This window comes from Thunnus albacares, chromosome 12 (assembly GCF_914725855.1).
Source record: "Thunnus albacares chromosome 12, fThuAlb1.1, whole genome shotgun sequence".
In the NCBI taxonomy this organism is placed as follows: Eukaryota; Metazoa; Chordata; class Actinopteri; order Scombriformes; family Scombridae; genus Thunnus; species Thunnus albacares.
In genome coordinates, this window is record NC_058117.1 from 25,955,028 (window position 1) to 25,972,594 (window position 17,567).

The window sequence follows — 17,567 nt, forward strand, 5'->3', positions numbered from 1 at the left end:
ACAAAGGCAGTCCTGTAAACCCACCACACGAATCACGACAAAGAAAACCACCACCAGATGGACTTGACAGAGGTGCAACACAGGAAACTCCAAAAAACACAAATAAAGTCCAGGCAGGATGTGACATTTTTTTTCCCTAAAGAATTAATCGATTATCAAAATCTTTGGCGATTAATTTAGTAGTTGGCAACTAACTGATTAATCGACTAATCGCTGCAGCCTCTGCTTTATTAAACATAATTTCCAGAAAAAACAGTCCATAGATACTAAAGGAAAAGGATTAAATAGGGGGGAATAAAAGATCGATCAGGCACATGTCTAAGTAGTTATTAATCTATTACTTGTACTCTTCCCTAATGATCATGTTGAAAAACATAAACGTGTGCATAAAAGTCACATTCCCCTCTTTAACCTCTGCTGACTGTAGCCCACCCGCAATAAATGATCTGCTGAGAATACAAACTTCAGACTGAATCTGCTCCTCACGGTTACTTTCTCTTTGAAGTTGACTCACAGATCGTTTCATTAACAATCTGACTCTGTCCAGGTAAAATAACAACTGCTGCTTTCTAATGAAACGGCAGCCGCAGCGATCACAGAGTCTGCAGATACGATAGCTCTCCTCCTCCACATTTTACAGTACCACCAGCGGCGCGCTGCAGGCGTCCTGCTGTGCTGATCTGAGACAGAGATCAAGGGAGAGAAAGAGGGAGACGGAAGAGAAGCTGATTCAGACAGAGGACAGATTGAAAGACACTGTGTTACTGCAGGGGGAGACTCACATTGTATTAACAGAAGGTTCGGCTCTGCTTTCACTCCTCATCTGGGATTCGCTGCTTTCCTTGCTCTCAGTTTAACGCCTCGACGGTTAACAAATCATTAATTAAGGCTGCATCAAATCTACTCCCACACAGCCCTGCGTGTGTGTGACGCGCATGCATGTTTTTGTTACCTCAGTTGGACCTTTTCAAGTATAAACACTGACCTCGTCAGGACCAATAGTCATCATGGGGGCCAAAACCTGGTCCTAATGAGGCAAAATGTCATTTCTGAGGTCCTGGGTTTGGGTTAGTCTGTCCACAATGAATAGAATACTCCAAAACCACAATTTTTATTCAAATAGACAACATTTCGATCAAGTCAGATCTCCGTCAGGTCAAAATGTTTAATAACTCTTTTCCTATTGATGCTTTTTTGTAAATAGTCTTGCACCCCTTCACACATTGATTATATATATATATAACAGGTTTTGGAAGAAACTGTACATTTGTTGAACACAGTGTACTAAAATTATACTTTCACTTGGGAACAGACAAGAATTTAGTCTGTGTTGATGCCCAAAAGGAAATTTTGTTAATAAAAACAAAATAGTATTAAAAACATATAGAGTGTGTTGTTTTTAGGATATTCGACAACATTTAATAAAATTCAGTTACTTGGTTACGTAATTCCTTCTCTGGCACTGCTGAACATAGCATTAGTCTACTTTAAAAAATACGCAGCCAAGCTCATTGTCACCACCTGTTACTGTATCCAACAGAGACGCAGAGGAAGGCGACTACAAATGAGTCATGTGAGAGTTGGCGTTGAGCAGAGAGTCAGGCGAAGTAGTTTCATATAGGAGAGGGACGCTGGATATTAGAGAGAGAGAGAATTGAAGGTGAAGGTGTGACAGAGGTAGTTGCAGCATCATTACTATTCAGCACCGCTCTGTATCATAACTGACATTACTGGTCACGTCTCACAGTCCGAGACTGATTATTTCAATTTCACAGCGCTACGTAATGGAGAGCTTCAGAGACTGACGTGTGTGTGTGTGTGTGTGTGTGTGTGTGTGTGCATTAATCTACAAGGAGATGATGACAATGATGATGATGATGATGATGATGAGAGGAAATCTTCCCAATCAGAGCCTCTTTGGTAAAGAATCTCAAGCAGTTATCCAGAGCATCTCCTCCGCCGTCAATCGGACAAACTGCAGATTTTTGTTTCTAAAATGTAATCGAAGCTCTGTTTGAAGAGCTTTGATTGAGTTGAGCATCTGAACTTACACAGGACCTCCTCTTTCTGTGCCTCCAAAAGACTCCAGCAACCATTCAGCAAGAAGAAGAGCAAAGGGAGGAGGAGGACATTATTTAAGAAACAACTGGGAACAAATACAAGTCTCCTTCTTTTTGGTTCCTTATCATTTTTCATCTGAAATTAAACTAAATTTCACCATGCAGAACTAGACCGTTTGCAATATTTAATTTCATCTGTTAGAGCTTAGGCATCACTTACTGATAGTCATGTAGATGGATTTAGTTAAACAATTGTGTTGTCTTTCATCTATACAAGTGTAAAATTGGGTAAAATGTCGTTCCTGTCTGTCAAGTTACAATAAAGTGTAACATGCACAACAATACAGATACAAGCAACTTATGAGAAACGTGTCTGTATGAGTGTCTCTTACATGAGGCCCGATGCTTGTTGGCTCATCTGAGGAGCCGCTCTGGATTAGATGACTGAGATTCAACCCTCGATAAACATTAGAGAGAAAGTAAATGTGATCTCCCAGAGGAGCTCCACTCACCAGCTGAGCTCACAGCTCCAGTGTCCCGTCTGCTCGCTCTTTTTATTTCCACACAGACACCTGGACAGCTGACGTGTCGGACAAAAAAAAACAAAAAACCAACAACCTTTATTTCTCTCCATCTATCTTCTCTCTTTCTTTGTTGAGCTCTCCCATTATGTCCACGTTAGGATACGTTACATGCAAGTTGGCCGAATGTCCCAAAACATCTCATCTCTCTCTCTCTCGTTCTCTTTTCTTTCACCGTCTGTCTCCTCCTCTTATTACCTTGCTCTCCTGCCTCTATCTCTCTTTCTTTGTCTGCCGCTGTTGCCTTCAATTGAAATCCATTACTGTACCTGACAGCAGTTTGAAAGCGCTGAATTTCTCCGTCTTCTCTTTGTGGTTGGTTACATTCTCGATGGATCCGCGGTAACCATCAGAAAGAGTTTTTTTTATTGAAATGCAGCCGTATACCTACAGTACCATACATAGCCATCATATATACACACACAAACACACACATTTTGTTAAATTTGCTGATGACACAGTGAGGATGTAGTCACAGTGGCTGATGAGTGTGTAGGTTGTTGGCGAGCAGTTCTCGGTGATGTATCACATCCTGTTTTTAGTGAACGAGTTGTTTCCATCGGGTCGATAATACAGGGTTCAACCTTTTAGGACAAATCAATTTCATATGATGGTTGTGTGTGTGTGTGTGTGTGTGTGTGTGTAAGGTTGCATTTAGTTGTACTGAGTTCAACTAAATGTCTCTGTCAGAGGTGTTCAGTACATGTACCTCTTTATCAATGAATCTTTACAGTAAAATAGTTTAATTTTTGTGATTTTCTGTCATTTATATACCTTTATAATATCAGATGTGTATGGTAAATATGGTCAAAAGTCCAAAACTTGAGGTGACTGATGTAAAAATGCTCCCTGAAAGTCAGAAGCCAGTGCTTCAACCTGGTCTGAATGCTTCGTTTGCTACTTCGTTACTTCTACTTCCCCATTGAACTGAGGTTAGATTGTCCGCGATCTTTGTTCTGTGGGCTGTTCATGTTGTCCACTCGCATATTTCGGAACCGGATTCAGGTTGTCACATGTGCAGATGTATTTTTGAGAAGTTGACATTTTGACTAAAGTACAAGGAAAATAAGTGAAATTCTACTACTGCTGTTTGTTTACGTAGCCTCTGCAGCTTCTGGCTGCTAACCAATCAGTGTTTCAGACAGAGGCTGAACTCAGGGGCTGCATAAAGGAACAATATAAGATAAATAAGGAGTTTTTTGAACTGTAAATCATGCACAGAAATTCCATTAGAGCCCAAGATATATAAATATAGACCTGGAAATGTGCATAAAACTGAAAATATTTCTGTGACAGTACATAAAGGATAATTCCTGGATGGAATTAAAAACACAGATACTTGTATTTAGAATATATTTATTTTATCTAATTAATAAAACTGGTGAAAACCTTCATATAAAGCCCACATTTAACAGTGGAAAACTTCATGTATGTGTCCATCAACATGTCTTTTCATTCCTCAACCAGCCTGAACAATTAACACGCTTTCCTTCAGCTACTTCAAATGCATTTTTGTTTCTTTTGTCACATATCAGCCATTGAATGGAAGTGAAACGAAAGGATTGGATTTAATTTACCAGTGAGTGCTCTGGATTAGCATAATTTAGGAAGGTCAAGGCTAAAGAGGATGTTTAAAAGGCCTGATTTCTCCTGTGTTTTAACAAAGGTCAGTAAACAGGATGTGATGACAAACTGCCTGGACATGACCTCTGGTATCTGGGAACCAGATTCCCAGGAGAGTGAGCATTAAAAACCTAAACACACACATACACACACACAAACACAAATCATTAAGCTCCTATTAGCTGCATCACTAAATGCTGTACACATCAATAGCAGGTCTGGGCTTTGTGCCATATAGCCTCTACAAACCTGCAACACACTAGCTGATGTTTAGGAATTATAGCAGGAATTCACATCTCAAAGGAAATAAATTACCAGCCTGAAGAGGCAGCAAAGCGGCCACAAACGAGATAATTGTTGTGTGTTAGCGAGGGCTCAGCGAGGACATTGATGGGAGTCGAGCCGTTGATAATTCTTTCAGGTACAAGGCTCCGGTTCACTGTGATCTCAGTATTTTTATCTCCTTCATTCATATTCCGGACGAGATGCTCAGACTGTGTCAAATGGGTGATAATTACACAGAGCTGTGAGAGTCCCACTTACACAGCCAATATGATGTGACTGAACCCAGTCCATTTCTGCTGATGGGAAGCCTGGTTGGATACCGACGGCACACAACCCACTGCCCTGGTTCATTACAGCAGACTGCCTTTGGCTGGTTTCAGATGAAGCTGGAGGACAACCATCTCTGTGATTCCAACGTTCACTGTGTACCTTAGATGTCTACATTTAGGAGGATCACGTTTTACTTTTTTGTTGATATAAAGTTCAATCGATCCTTCATTAAAACCCTTTCAACCGAATAGCTTGACAGATCCTAGGAGCTATACTCATTATCCAAAGAGTTTGGTGTCTTTTTCCCCGACCTTTAAAAGCCAAGAACACAAGCAAAAGTATAACGCTGATAAAATTTGGCTAAGTACTAGTTCACCGTCTACAGTGGTAAGTTAGGATTAATTCCAAGGTAAGGGGATCATAGGTTTGTCAGATCACGCAGTCGCCAGAAGAAATGTTGAATGTTTCTGCAAACCACAGAAATGTTAAATATATACATTTCAATATGTGTAATATGTATCATATCAACATTTCTACAAACGTAGCATATTAACATTTCTACCCATTGAGTAATGACGTTTTATGGTGTGACAACAAAGACCACTTGGTTTGGGTTAGGGAAAGATCATGGTTTGGGTTAAAATAAAAATAAAAAAGAAAATAATAACGGCCAATGTCTCACTAAAAACATCCGCTTTTCTCGGCAGAAAAACGGCTGCAAATGTCTTGACGTCTTGCTACAAACATCTGCTTTTGTCGGTTGGAACGGGAAGCGGACATTGGTTTCGAGGTGGTCTCGAACCGTGTTCTCTGCTGATTTCCAACTTACTGCCAAGAAACTTCCTAACCATCCATGTGAACGCTTGTGAACTACGTCACTTTAGAAATGTTGAGATGATATGTTTTGTTGAAATATTAATATGCTACATATTACACATGTTGAAACATAGATATTCAACGTTTCTGTGGTTTGCAGAAACGTAAACTGCCTGTGTTTTATTCCGACGACCAGGCTGCAGATCAATACCTAAAGTATTGGTACTACATTTGTTATTTATTTGTTATCATTTGTCATTTAAAACTTGTTTTTTGTCTCGTGTTTTAACATACAGTATATTATAATATTAACAGGGAATAAAGTAGGCTATTAGTTAATTATAAGTGAATTGTAAAAATTGTTGTTGTTTTGCAAGTTACTCAGTGGTAATAAAAATGTATTCTGAAGTATCATCCTCACATTCTCTTGCAAAACTGAAATGGGTTGAAAATTCTACTAATAATAAAGATATAATACTAATAATAAACCAAAACTTTGTGTTGCTTGTCAAAATCAGTGGTCTCTAAAAAATGAGAAGACTGAGTTTGTTTACTTTCGTCTAAAATCAAGGACCCACTTTTTTGCAACATTACTATAAATTTTAGGTGTCAAATTTGGAAACTTCTGTTATCTGAGTCTTGAAACCATTTAACTTGCAGATCAAGAGGGAGAAACTCTGTATAGCACATACTTTAAAAAAAAAGGAAACTTAGGTTTAGATTTCAAGAATTATGAGTTTAGAGCTTTACAAAGCAAAGACTTCATTCATTATCTCTCTATTTAATTGAATTTGACACGGTGGTTATTTCCAAGAGGCCCTGGGTTCATAATAGGCCGGAGTTGATTTCAAAGTCACCTAAATGAGTTTTTAATCACTGTACACAGCATTCATTTAATCACAATTAGGTCTTTGAACTGCTGAATGGCAGCATAACACTGCCAGTTTTCATCACAATATTTATTCATTACAGAAAGAAACAGATGATTTAGTATGAGATTTTTTTTTCTCTTTGCTTGCATTCATTAATTCTGCTGTAACAAAAAAGGAATATTAAGCAGATAATTAGTCTTGGTAGTACATAAACGAGTGTAACTATAAATAAATGACCTGCTGCGTCACAGCTGTCACAGTTAAGGAGGATTAAAAGGTGTTTGCAGGTTGCACCTTTAGAGAGGAAGAGAAGTAGCAGTTTAGAAGAGAAAGAACATATAGAAGAGGAAGACTATGGTACACACCTTTTATGGTCTTGTTCAGTGTGTAAATCCAATCAGGAATCTCTCCTTCTCTCTTCTCGTTTCCTCTTTGTTTCCTCTCTTCTTCTCTCATTTCCTCTCCTCTCTTCAAGTTTCCTCTCCTCTCCTCTGATTACCATATCACCACATTATTTGCCTTTCTGGCCCTGAAGGAGAAATAAGCCATTAACCCTTTGAACTCACAGCCACTGAACCACAAACAGCTCCACTCTGATTCAGTAGAGTCATTAGCGTCTCCATTAATTCCACACTCAGCTGTTCACCTCCTGTAGACAAAAATTCAAACCGCCTGTGGACTAAACAAGCAGGTCTTCAGTTACTGAGAAGAGGAGTAATTCCTGATTCGGCTCGGAGAAAAAGTCACAATTCGGGTAAAGTGTAGCTGTGAAAGTCAAACATTAAGTTACTGAATCAACAGATGATTGGTGACATTTTGATGGCGAGTGTTGAGACAGTCCCGAGCTTTGATGAACAGAGCAGCTCACCGATAAAAATGCTGAATTGTCGTGTGATTGCTTGACCTTTTGTAGGAAAGTGCTGATGGAAAATGAGGTGTTTAACCTGGTTGTGTGTTTCCTATTCTGTGTGAGTCTGAGCTTTAGTGTCATTGTAGCTTGAGTCCGACCTTTAAAGGTGCTATATGTAAGAATGAGAAATGCCTTCTCATTAATGACACCGATGATTGGTGGTGAACTGCAGACAGCACCTTTTTTTGCTTGCACATGTCAGCACAAGTGAGCAGCTAAAATCACAATATCGTAATATATTTCACATGCTTTGCAGTAATGTTAGCTCACCTTTCCAACAGGAAAAAAGCCAGCTTGGGTGAAAGTCATTAGTTAATGTTAGCTAGTGTTGCAGGAGCCAGAGCTGATGTTTCAGCACTGAGTCTGTGAGAGTTAGTGTGGGGAACCGGACGTAGTGGAGGTAAAGAGCCGCTGCTCGCTAACAGACAGCTGCAGAGCCTGAGCTTCTGGAGCAATAACACCTGGACAGACGGGCTTCACTTGATAAAACTTTTGTGTTTTTTGGGCTTAGGACTTTGTGTCGGACTCTGTGTTGTGGTGGGTGCTGGTCATTTGTTGATGTCAGTGGACTCCATTTCTACGCTAGCTAGCGAGTGTTGCCCCCTGCTGGTACTGTAGCGGGAGAGAGGCAAGGCACTTGGGATCGTGCATAAACGTCACATCTTTTGGATTTTTGTGGAAAAACTGGCCTCACATACAGTCCTTCACATAGAAATCAGTCCCCAGGCTGTTATAGGCAACCAAGAAGGTTGATGAATAGGTTGATGATTTCAGTTAATTTTTAAATGTTTTAAACTAGGTAAAACTTTTACCTGATGAAGGTCTAAGGACCAAAACGTTATATCTTTAATAAAGTTTTTTGCAAGTAAAAGGATCGTGTGCAGGAATTCTTTCTTCTTTTGCCTACGGACATTTCCTCCTATGCACCTGCCAACAAGAAACTGAAGGTGTGCATGAGCCTTTATAGCAAAGAATGTTTTAAACTGAAATTCTTACGTAATTCTTACATATAGCACCTTTAATGAGACAGAGCAGGACATGAAGGAATAAAAAAGGATCTGACAGCTTTACACTCAGGTGTCAACACTTCAAGAGCATCATGTTCTGTACAACGTTTCATCATCTGAGACTTCATTAAATCTGGTTCCATTTGATGTTTCGTGCGTAATGATGGATGATACGTAAGATGTATAATGTGTTTTTTGGACAGGGAAAATTAAAGCTGAACCCGAAATGACCGCAAAAATGAGGACAGGGTGACTTATGCTTTCTGCTTTCACATATACTGCTACAAAACATTAAGTGTTAATATAGTCCGCAATTAGCCATGGCTTTGATGAATCTCTAAATTACAGCACATGTCTGAGATTTGGCAGTTACTTTATGTTCCACACAGTTTAAAGCACCACTTATTTTTATATTTAAGGACACAGCCTTCCCAAACTTAATTTGGCTGTTAACAGTGTTTTTCAGATGTGAAATTACACCCTTATCCGGTGCTCTCACATGATTCCCAGAGTAGCTGATTGCACTCAACTTCAACTTTTAAGAAAGTCTAATCAGCTGAAATACTCAAAAATGCTCTACGGAGCTATGGAGCTTCCAATTGCACTTTATTTTGGTTGTACATCCTGTGAGTTTAGATTTTAATGACCCTGTTTCCATCAGAAGTAGGCAGCAAATAAGCTCAAGTGTCATGTCAAGTGTATGCCGACTGCCCTGGATCGAGCGAGCGGGCAGCACACCTTTCTTGATAAAGAAAGTGGAACATATAGGAGCTAAAGAGCCAGATATTTTCTTAAGTAGCTAGTGAGAATCAATTCAAGGAGAAGAGAGTCCCCCATCCTGGAAACCTTTTCACTCTTAGTGAAAGAGGTGAAATACTTCCATTAAAGCAGAACATAAATCCCACATTTGTGTAGCTTATCTGTCAGTCACACACTCACATTCTCTCCCGTCAGGCTCTCGGAAGTGGTCAAAATTATTTTCTCTGGCAGTTAGCATTTTTCAGACTGTCGTTATGAGCTCCTCGTCTTCCTCATCTATGACAGCAGTACCTCAGTCCCCAGAGTGTGTGTCTGCACTGGCGGTTTGGATATGTTGTTTTTTTTTTTAATGGCAAGAATTTATTTCCTCCGTGGAAGTGCTCCAAGTTTGATTCATCAAACTCTCTTAACTACATAAACTTGGCGTAAATTGCAAAAAATGCATCACAAGAGCTGTCAGAGACTCCTCCAAGTTAAACTGGGCTAATGAAAAACACTTTTAGGGCTGAGTGACTCCAAAAAACACACTAGTGCTTGAAGACACTTGCTAGCATAGCAACATTAAGGCTAACAAAGAACCCATAATGCAACACTCTCTGTAGGAGCCAGTGTTAAACCTTCTCATTCAAAAAGAATATGCAATCTTGTGAACACATAATTGTCTTATATATATGATGATTCACACTTTTTCAAATGTAATTTCTAGAATACAATATTGTCTTGTATTCACACCAATATGACATGTCATATGGTGTGCATGATTCTGCCTCATAGTGGCAAAAAAAAATCAATGAATGCAGCTTATGTGTGATTATATTTCTCAACTTTGATCATGATAAAGATTGTGTTCCCCGGGGGATAAATATAATGTCACTATCCAATCCATAAGGCTGATTATACAGTTGTCACATGTACAGTATAGATCATGTTTTCACCTTGTAGTGAGCTGCTGTTGGAAACAACTGATGCTAAGAATTGAAGCAGATGTCTGTATGGGAATGTCCTCACTTGTTGTAGAATTAAGGTCAAACTTTCACAAAGTTTCTTTTGTCGAAGACATCTGAAACACGTCAGCTGTGGAAGCAGAAACACCTCATAGCACCTTAACCCCCCTCCCCCCCCACCCTCGCTCTCGCTCTGTCTATCTCTCGGTGGTCAGTAATGGATGTTTACATGGGAAGAGAAATAGTTTGCTCAGATCAGCCCGGCTGCTGTCAGCAGGAGATTGGTGGAGGGGAAACGAGTGTCAGCTGTGACAGGAAGGAACCCTGCAGAGAAAAATGACCGACATTGACAGGAAGAAAGACAGAGGAGGAGTGAGAGGAAAAAAAGAGAGAAGAAACTGATGAGGGATGGATAGACAGATGGAGGGAGACAGACAGGAGGAGGACGCAAAGACGCAGTGAGATGGGACGGAAATTGACGGAAATTACATGTGTGCAGAGAAACTTAATCTACATGAAGAATGTAGCCTGAGGCAATGCTAAATGCATTAAGAGTTAGTGAAGAGCAGGAAATTATGTTATTACCAAGGAGTGTGAAGCAGGTTATTAGAAATGAATAATTGTCCGAATGTATATGTGGGCAATTTCCTTTTTATAGGTTTGAGCCCTGAAACCAGTACATCAGTGCTGCAGTCTTTCATGAAATGACTCCAACCAGCCTGTGATATAAACCCTCAGACCAGTCAGACCAGTCCTCTCGAAATCCATATTCCCATTTAAAATCAGTTTACTAGTAGGGATGAATACTGGGAACTCTCACCAAAATCTGCCCCCTTTTTCCAAGAAAAATACCTGCAGGAACCCTGATGTTCACACACTAAAGACTCGTGTGTACTGAAACAACGATGCCTTCCTTGAAACTCATGAACCCAACGATGCAGCTTTTGTGTAAGCCCAACTTTGAAAGGTTGTTATTACAGTAATTTAACTGGATCTGATTTTCAGTTGCAAATGTTCCCAAGAATACTGGTCGCGCTAAAATGGCAGCTTAGAGTTCAGATTTGTGGAAAAATGTTTTTTTATACTAGATGTGAACAAAACCTGAAAATAATAATTATAAATAATCAGACATGAAGGCCTTCATCTTCTTATCAGCAGGCAGAGAAGCATCAAAGAATAAGTGTCCTGTACCTCAAACCACTGAAACAACTCACCAAAACAGCAGCGTGCTACAGATTTTTCTTCCTCGCCACTGTATGTAGTAATAACCTCCCTCAGGTCCATTATGCTTTACGTAACTCCAAAACATAGATACTTACAGTTTCATCACTAGTACAGTACATGCAGACAAAAGATGAATGCATAGTGTAATCTTGTGATTAGCAGGCAACGCAATTTAAAACCACTACAGCAGACAGGACAAAACTTCTGCTAAAACGTGGCTTTTTCCATCGAAGTGTCCTGTATCTGCAACCAGACGGGACTAGAGTGAAAAATGAGGGAGTGTCTAGTGTCATGTGTTACAGTGAGCACTATGCAAGTGATGGCTATGTTACTGAGATCTGATAGGTCAGGGGTTGGAAGACCAATGATTTTGGAAGTAGTGTGTGCGATACAGGACAACTCGTTCTTGTTGGAGACACACAACATGGTCTCCCCTTCCTGCAAGACATTTATAACACCCACCTCAGTCTGTTCAGCCTCCTGCCCTCAGGGAGAAGGTACCGAAGCCTCCGTGCCCGCTCCACCAGACTCACTAACAGCTTCATACACCAGGCTGTCAGGAAGTTGAACTCTCTCCCCACCCTCCCACTCCCTCCTGGACACCCTGGACTCTGAACCCTGACCTTCAGAAACGGACTGTCTTTTGCACTACTACTGCATAATATCATGCTGCTGCACTATTTGCACTATACAGGACAATATATATTTTATTTTTTTTATTTTATTTATTATAGTATATGTCTATTTGTTGTGCACTTTATTGTCTTACTTGTCTTACTTTAATGTTGCCACTGCGGGATACTGAGAAACGTTTTCTCGATTCTTCTGTATGTTTGGCACATGTAGAGAATTGACAAATAAAAATCTTGAATCTTGAAATAGGGGGAGCAGTAGAGCAGTGTGCATTGAATTATGCTTTGGACATGCAGACAAGGGTTCAGTGTCTTCCTCAAGTCTCCTCCTTCCTTCCTTCCTTCCTGGTTCCTGGTTCACTGTCCTAAAACAGTAAGTTCCCTCAATCTCATCCAAATCCATCAGTGTTCTCAAAGCATTCGATGATCTGTAGACAGTCACTCTGTTCTAATAGCAGGTTTGGTCCTCTGACCCTCTCCTCGTCATTTCATTTCATCGAAGCTGCTTCTCTCTTTTAGCGGTGTTTTGTTCCAGATGAGAGCGGTTGTCAGTCACAGCTGACGGGTCAGAGATGCTCAGAGGTTGTTAGGACTCTGACGCCTCCCGCTGTGAGGCTCAGGGTCTAATATCACGCTTCACAACACTCCTCAAAGCTCCCCGGCTGGATATACAGTAAACCTGAAAAGTCAAATAGGCAGCCAGTCGATGGTAAAAACAGATATTTAGAGCCAGTTGCAGAGTCAGTTTAGGACAAAATGTCCAAAAGCATTTAAATTAAATGAAAAATAAATATCTTAAGAGATGAAAATCAGTGTAAAACAAGGACAAACATAATGAGTGAGTGCTGTGATCAGGTTAGTTTATCTGGTTTCTAAAATTAATATTTGGACACATGAGATTGGCTTTGTTGGGCCAATAGATCAACACATCAAAAGGTCACCTCAGACCTATTTCTTACCATAAAATGGTTAATGTCATTACAAATGTATTAATATTAGTGTCAAATATTAATTAAAAGATTAAATGTAAAGATTTATAAATACAATCTGTATGAACAGAAGATGTAAAAGACAGTATGAAGATCTCTTCACCCAGGTGTTTCTTATCGTCATCCCTCAGTTATTTTTTAATGATCAAAATTGTTCATTTTGACAGATATTTAACCATAACAATAAACAGAGTCTACAGAGGAACAAAGAATACAAAAAAAAACAAAACAAGACAATGTTTAGTGACTTGTAAAAGTAACATTTATGATAAAGACAGTGACAACAGTAATAAAACAATAATGATGTAAATAATAACAAACATCTAAATAGAAAAAATAAAATAATAATGAATAAAGAAATAGAAATCAATAAATATTATCATACAGGCTGAACTAACTAAAGATAAAACATCCATATTTCTACATTCTAACATAATCATATTATTCCTTAAACAAGTTAAATAAACAAACCAGGATGTGCTTAATTTTAGGTGTTACTGTCATGAAGACTAACAGGAAATGGACCCAAATGAGACGCAGCAGGCAGAGCAAAATCTGAAGAAACTTCTTTATTAAAGGCTCAAAGGCAAGAAACAAAGCTGGCTGATCTGAAAAAAACCTAAAAACGAACAGAACCAAGAATCCAACAAAGACTGAATTGAAAACCAGGACTTAAATACAGACAGAACTAATAAGGGAACAGGTGATGAGACACAAGGGCAGGCTGGGAGTTGACCGGCTGGGGAAGACACCTGGAGCAGGGCAGGACTAACGAGGATAATGCCGGCCAGGTGTGAAAGGAAAGTGTGTACAGACATGCCCACATCACACACACAGACACACACACACACACACACACACCAGGAGGACATAGAGAGCAGACTAACTAATAAAGGCAGTCCAGTCCAAACAAACAAGAGGAAAAGTCAGAGGGTCTCTGGAGGACTGGTGGAGAATGGCAGCTAGACGTAGACTGGGACAGAATCATGACAGTTACATTCTTGCTATTTTGGGAACTTTTTGGGGCTGAGTGAGTTTTGCCATGTGAGACCACTTCTCAGTGTGTTTCCAGATTGTAAGAAGAGTCTCAGCAGGGGGAGTCGGGGGCTTTTTTTCCTGTCTTGCTGCGATGGTTCAATCACCGCTTTCCTCAAGTCAGTTTTTTTTTTTTTTCCTTTGGCCTGCCATCCTCCTCTAACCTGCCAGATGGTTTGTTACAGAAAACCATCTGAGACATAGTCCTTGGAAACTGTTTGGCAAAGAGCCGGCACTTTCAAAAAATACTTGGCAGGAGATCGGATGAACCGTCTGTCTATTACCTTGAGAGGCAGCTTGATTCACGAGATTACGCGAGAATCCTCACAGGATTGCTGATTGGTCTGAACCACCGGTGGTTTGGACACAAGTGTTTAACTTGAAGCCTGGCGAGATGGATTCCCACGTAATCTCGTGATCTTGTGAATCCAGCTGCCTCACAAGGTAAATCCTCTTCTTCTTCTTTTTTTTGCTGCAGGTGATTCTGACATTTCTTTTACACAGCTGATTCTACACTGTAGAAGGTAAAAGCCTTCCAAAGTATTGTGCATTAGATCAAATAAAGTACAATTAATATTAAGAAAGACCCAAACTGCTACGTCTTGTCTTCTGCAGTTTAGGCCAGTGGATGTACTTTTGTATCGTGATGCATCCTGCATTTTTTTTTTTTTTTTGAAGGAAAGTTGTCGGTTATGGAAAAAAAAGCTCTCCGCTGAAATGTTGTGACAAGCTCCTTTTAGTATACTACAATACACAAAACCGGTGATAATTCCTGCAGCAGTTTGTTGCAAGATAAATCTCAGCAGCAGCAGCAGCAGATGTCAGTTTACAGCTCAGATGGCAGCTTCAGGATCTCATCTGCCCGTTTCATTGTCAGACTTTTCATTCACGCTCAAACTCCCTCTGAATCTCCTCACAGCGTCTCCTCAAAGCGTCTGTTGACTCCTTCAACGATGCTGAAGTTAACAAAAACATGAAAGGTTTTGTTGACGTTTGGCAACATGTCATACAGTAGAGCGGAAAAGTAACACCCACCACTAGCGCATAAAGAAATGTGACCTCCAGGCTCTGCAGTGTAGGATCATGAACAAGAACTACTGCAGCTCCAGGTGTAACAAAACCTCTGGATGTTTGTGATGCAGGACAACTGTACATAAGACTGTGTGAGTGATGTTAAGGGCAGCATTAAGGCTGATTGGAGCTCAGGAGCTGTTTCTCATCGGTATTATTAATTTATTGCGGTTGTAAAAGTTGAAATATGAGTATCTGCCTTTAAGACATTATATGGCATTATATTATAATCTTATTGTCATCAAAGCAGCAATGCGTTAGTCTGTCCTGCAATACTTTTTCACCTTGTCTGTGGCTCTCAGCCCCCATTTTTTCCTCCTGAGGACATTTTTTAAAACTTTTTATTGCATGAGCTCGTTGGTGAGCCTTCAGTCCCCATACCTCTTCTAACTGGGCCAGTTTTTCCATAGATTTGGTGATGATGGTCCCCTTGGGTTGATTTGTCTTGAATTAATAATGTGTTTTTTGAATTGAGAAGGGTTTTTTTTTTGTTATAGAGTGCAGCTAACTCACAGGACAAAGCTGTGTCTGACACAAAGCTGTAGCTCTGGACTCCCAGCTGAAGATGTCCTTGGCACTCAGCAGGATGGCTTCAGGCTTTCTAAATTTGCACAAGAAGTTTTTTTTTTTTTTTTTTTTTTTTTTTTTCTAATTCAGCAGCTTTCTCCCAAAATCCCCTCCAAAACATTGGAAGCACATTTGCATTGCAAGTTTTCTTTGCCTTCCAGCCTTCACTGTTCTATAATCTGATGAAAGGTCATCAAAGCCTGTTTTGTTCAGAGTGAAGTTACAGTGTATGAGCCGTAATTACAAGAAGCACAAGCAGCTTTATTAGTGTTGTCCCTTCATGTCCTTTTATGTAATTATCTTTTAATTTCCTCTGTCTACGCTAGATGCCTTAACCCGACTCCCAACAATAAGTTGAATCAACCAATAAACTTGTTTAACGATGTGATTTCTGCTACATTTTAAATTCACCACACAAAATTGGACTTGCCGCTTGTGATTTAGTGTATTAATCTCGGAAATCATGATTAATTTAAATAAAATAACATGAAATTATGATGGTGTCTCGGTATCTGTGCTCTTTGGGATAATATTCAATAATAAAATTAAGTCAGTGATATTTAATGTATTCCCTTTTAAAGTAACTCAAAGGCAGAGACATTGTAGCTTCTTAATATGAAAGCAAATAAGTGTGGCCAACTTACAGAGTTGCTAGAATGACATTGTTCAGATTGATATCTGGTTTATCCTGCAATATCTCATCTTCAACCAGCTTTTCTCCAATTATCATGCATTGACTATCAGCTGATAAAGGTCATATCAGCCGTCTGCACTCCATTTAAGAGGGTTTCCCTGCCCTTTCCTCCATATAACAAGTGACACGCTGGCATTATAGTGTGTTATAAACCATTTATTAAATGTATATACTGATTTATGAATGTATATACTGATTATAACTGAAAAAATAGGGTGACTAGATTTTGGACAGTCGGTCGAAGAAAAACAAGCAATTTGATGATGTCACTTTGGTATTCAGGAAATTGTGATTTATTTTTATGATCCATGTTTTTCACTTTTTTCTGACATGTTATAGATCAAAAAAAAAAAAAAAAAGAAAAGTGGGTCAGTTGAGCAGTTTCCATGATAAACATCCCCTCTTTGACCTTTCAGTGTCAGATGAATGAAATTATAAAGAAACGCGGTAACAGTCACTCAATCCATCAGTCAGTTACACGCTGAGTCTGTCAGTAAGTGGAAAATCACCTGTCAGTTTTCCCACCAACAGATTTAAGCTTGTGTCAGAAACTCCACCCGACAACAGAGCCCCCCCACTGAAAGATATTTTAGTCCCGCTGCTGCTGCAGCTTCAGGCTCGGTCCTGCGGTTAAATCTATTGCAGAAAATCGATCTAATGTATGCCTTCTTATAACCTGCCTCTTCACCAATCACACTAAAGGTGTCTGAACACGGGTATAATTACAGCAGTGTATTTCAGTCTGTTTCTATTAACCTCAGTTCATTTCTCTCCTCTCTCTCATCCGCTTCAATAGCTAGAGGTGCTCACAGATTTAACAGCAGGTAAACATTTCTCTGTTGACTCCGGTATCAGTCTCACTGTCCTCAGTGAAATTACTGCAGCATCTTGTTCTCTGTGGAAAATATCTGCAGGCAAATGCTGCTTCACCGACTCTATTTCTCTATTAATCTCTTTCTGAGTGTCTCACAGTAAACGAGACAGTCGTGCAAACCTTTATTCACTTGAAAAGAGAAGAGATAATCATCAGAAACAACAAGATCGTCTCATAGCGTGTTGTCAGATCCACAGAGATCAATTATCTCAACCAAAAAAATTAACCACTGTATATAGACAACTGAATAAATGTCAGTGAGCGGGACTTTGTTGAGTTTGTTTCAAGTTAAAACTCAACTCAGGATCCTATTTTCTTCATATCAGGAGAAGTGAAAGGAATATGCATGCTGAG

At 39.6% G+C, this 17,567-nt stretch overlaps 1 long non-coding RNA gene across 2 annotated transcripts; it reads right to left on the bottom strand.

Annotated features, from left to right (window-relative positions):
- Positions 1-214: 214 nt before the first annotated feature.
- On the bottom strand, positions 215-2,982 carry LOC122993086. Of its 2 annotated transcripts, XR_006406330.1 has the most exons (3): positions 2,911-2,982; positions 783-2,640; positions 215-680 (listed from the first exon to the last, which is right to left on the bottom strand). It is a non-coding gene; the product is annotated as an uncharacterized LOC122993086 (long non-coding RNA). The 2 variants fall into 2 exon arrangements; XR_006406329.1 differs by having other exon boundaries at positions 783-2,973.
- Positions 2,983-17,567: the final 14,585 nt, after the last annotated feature.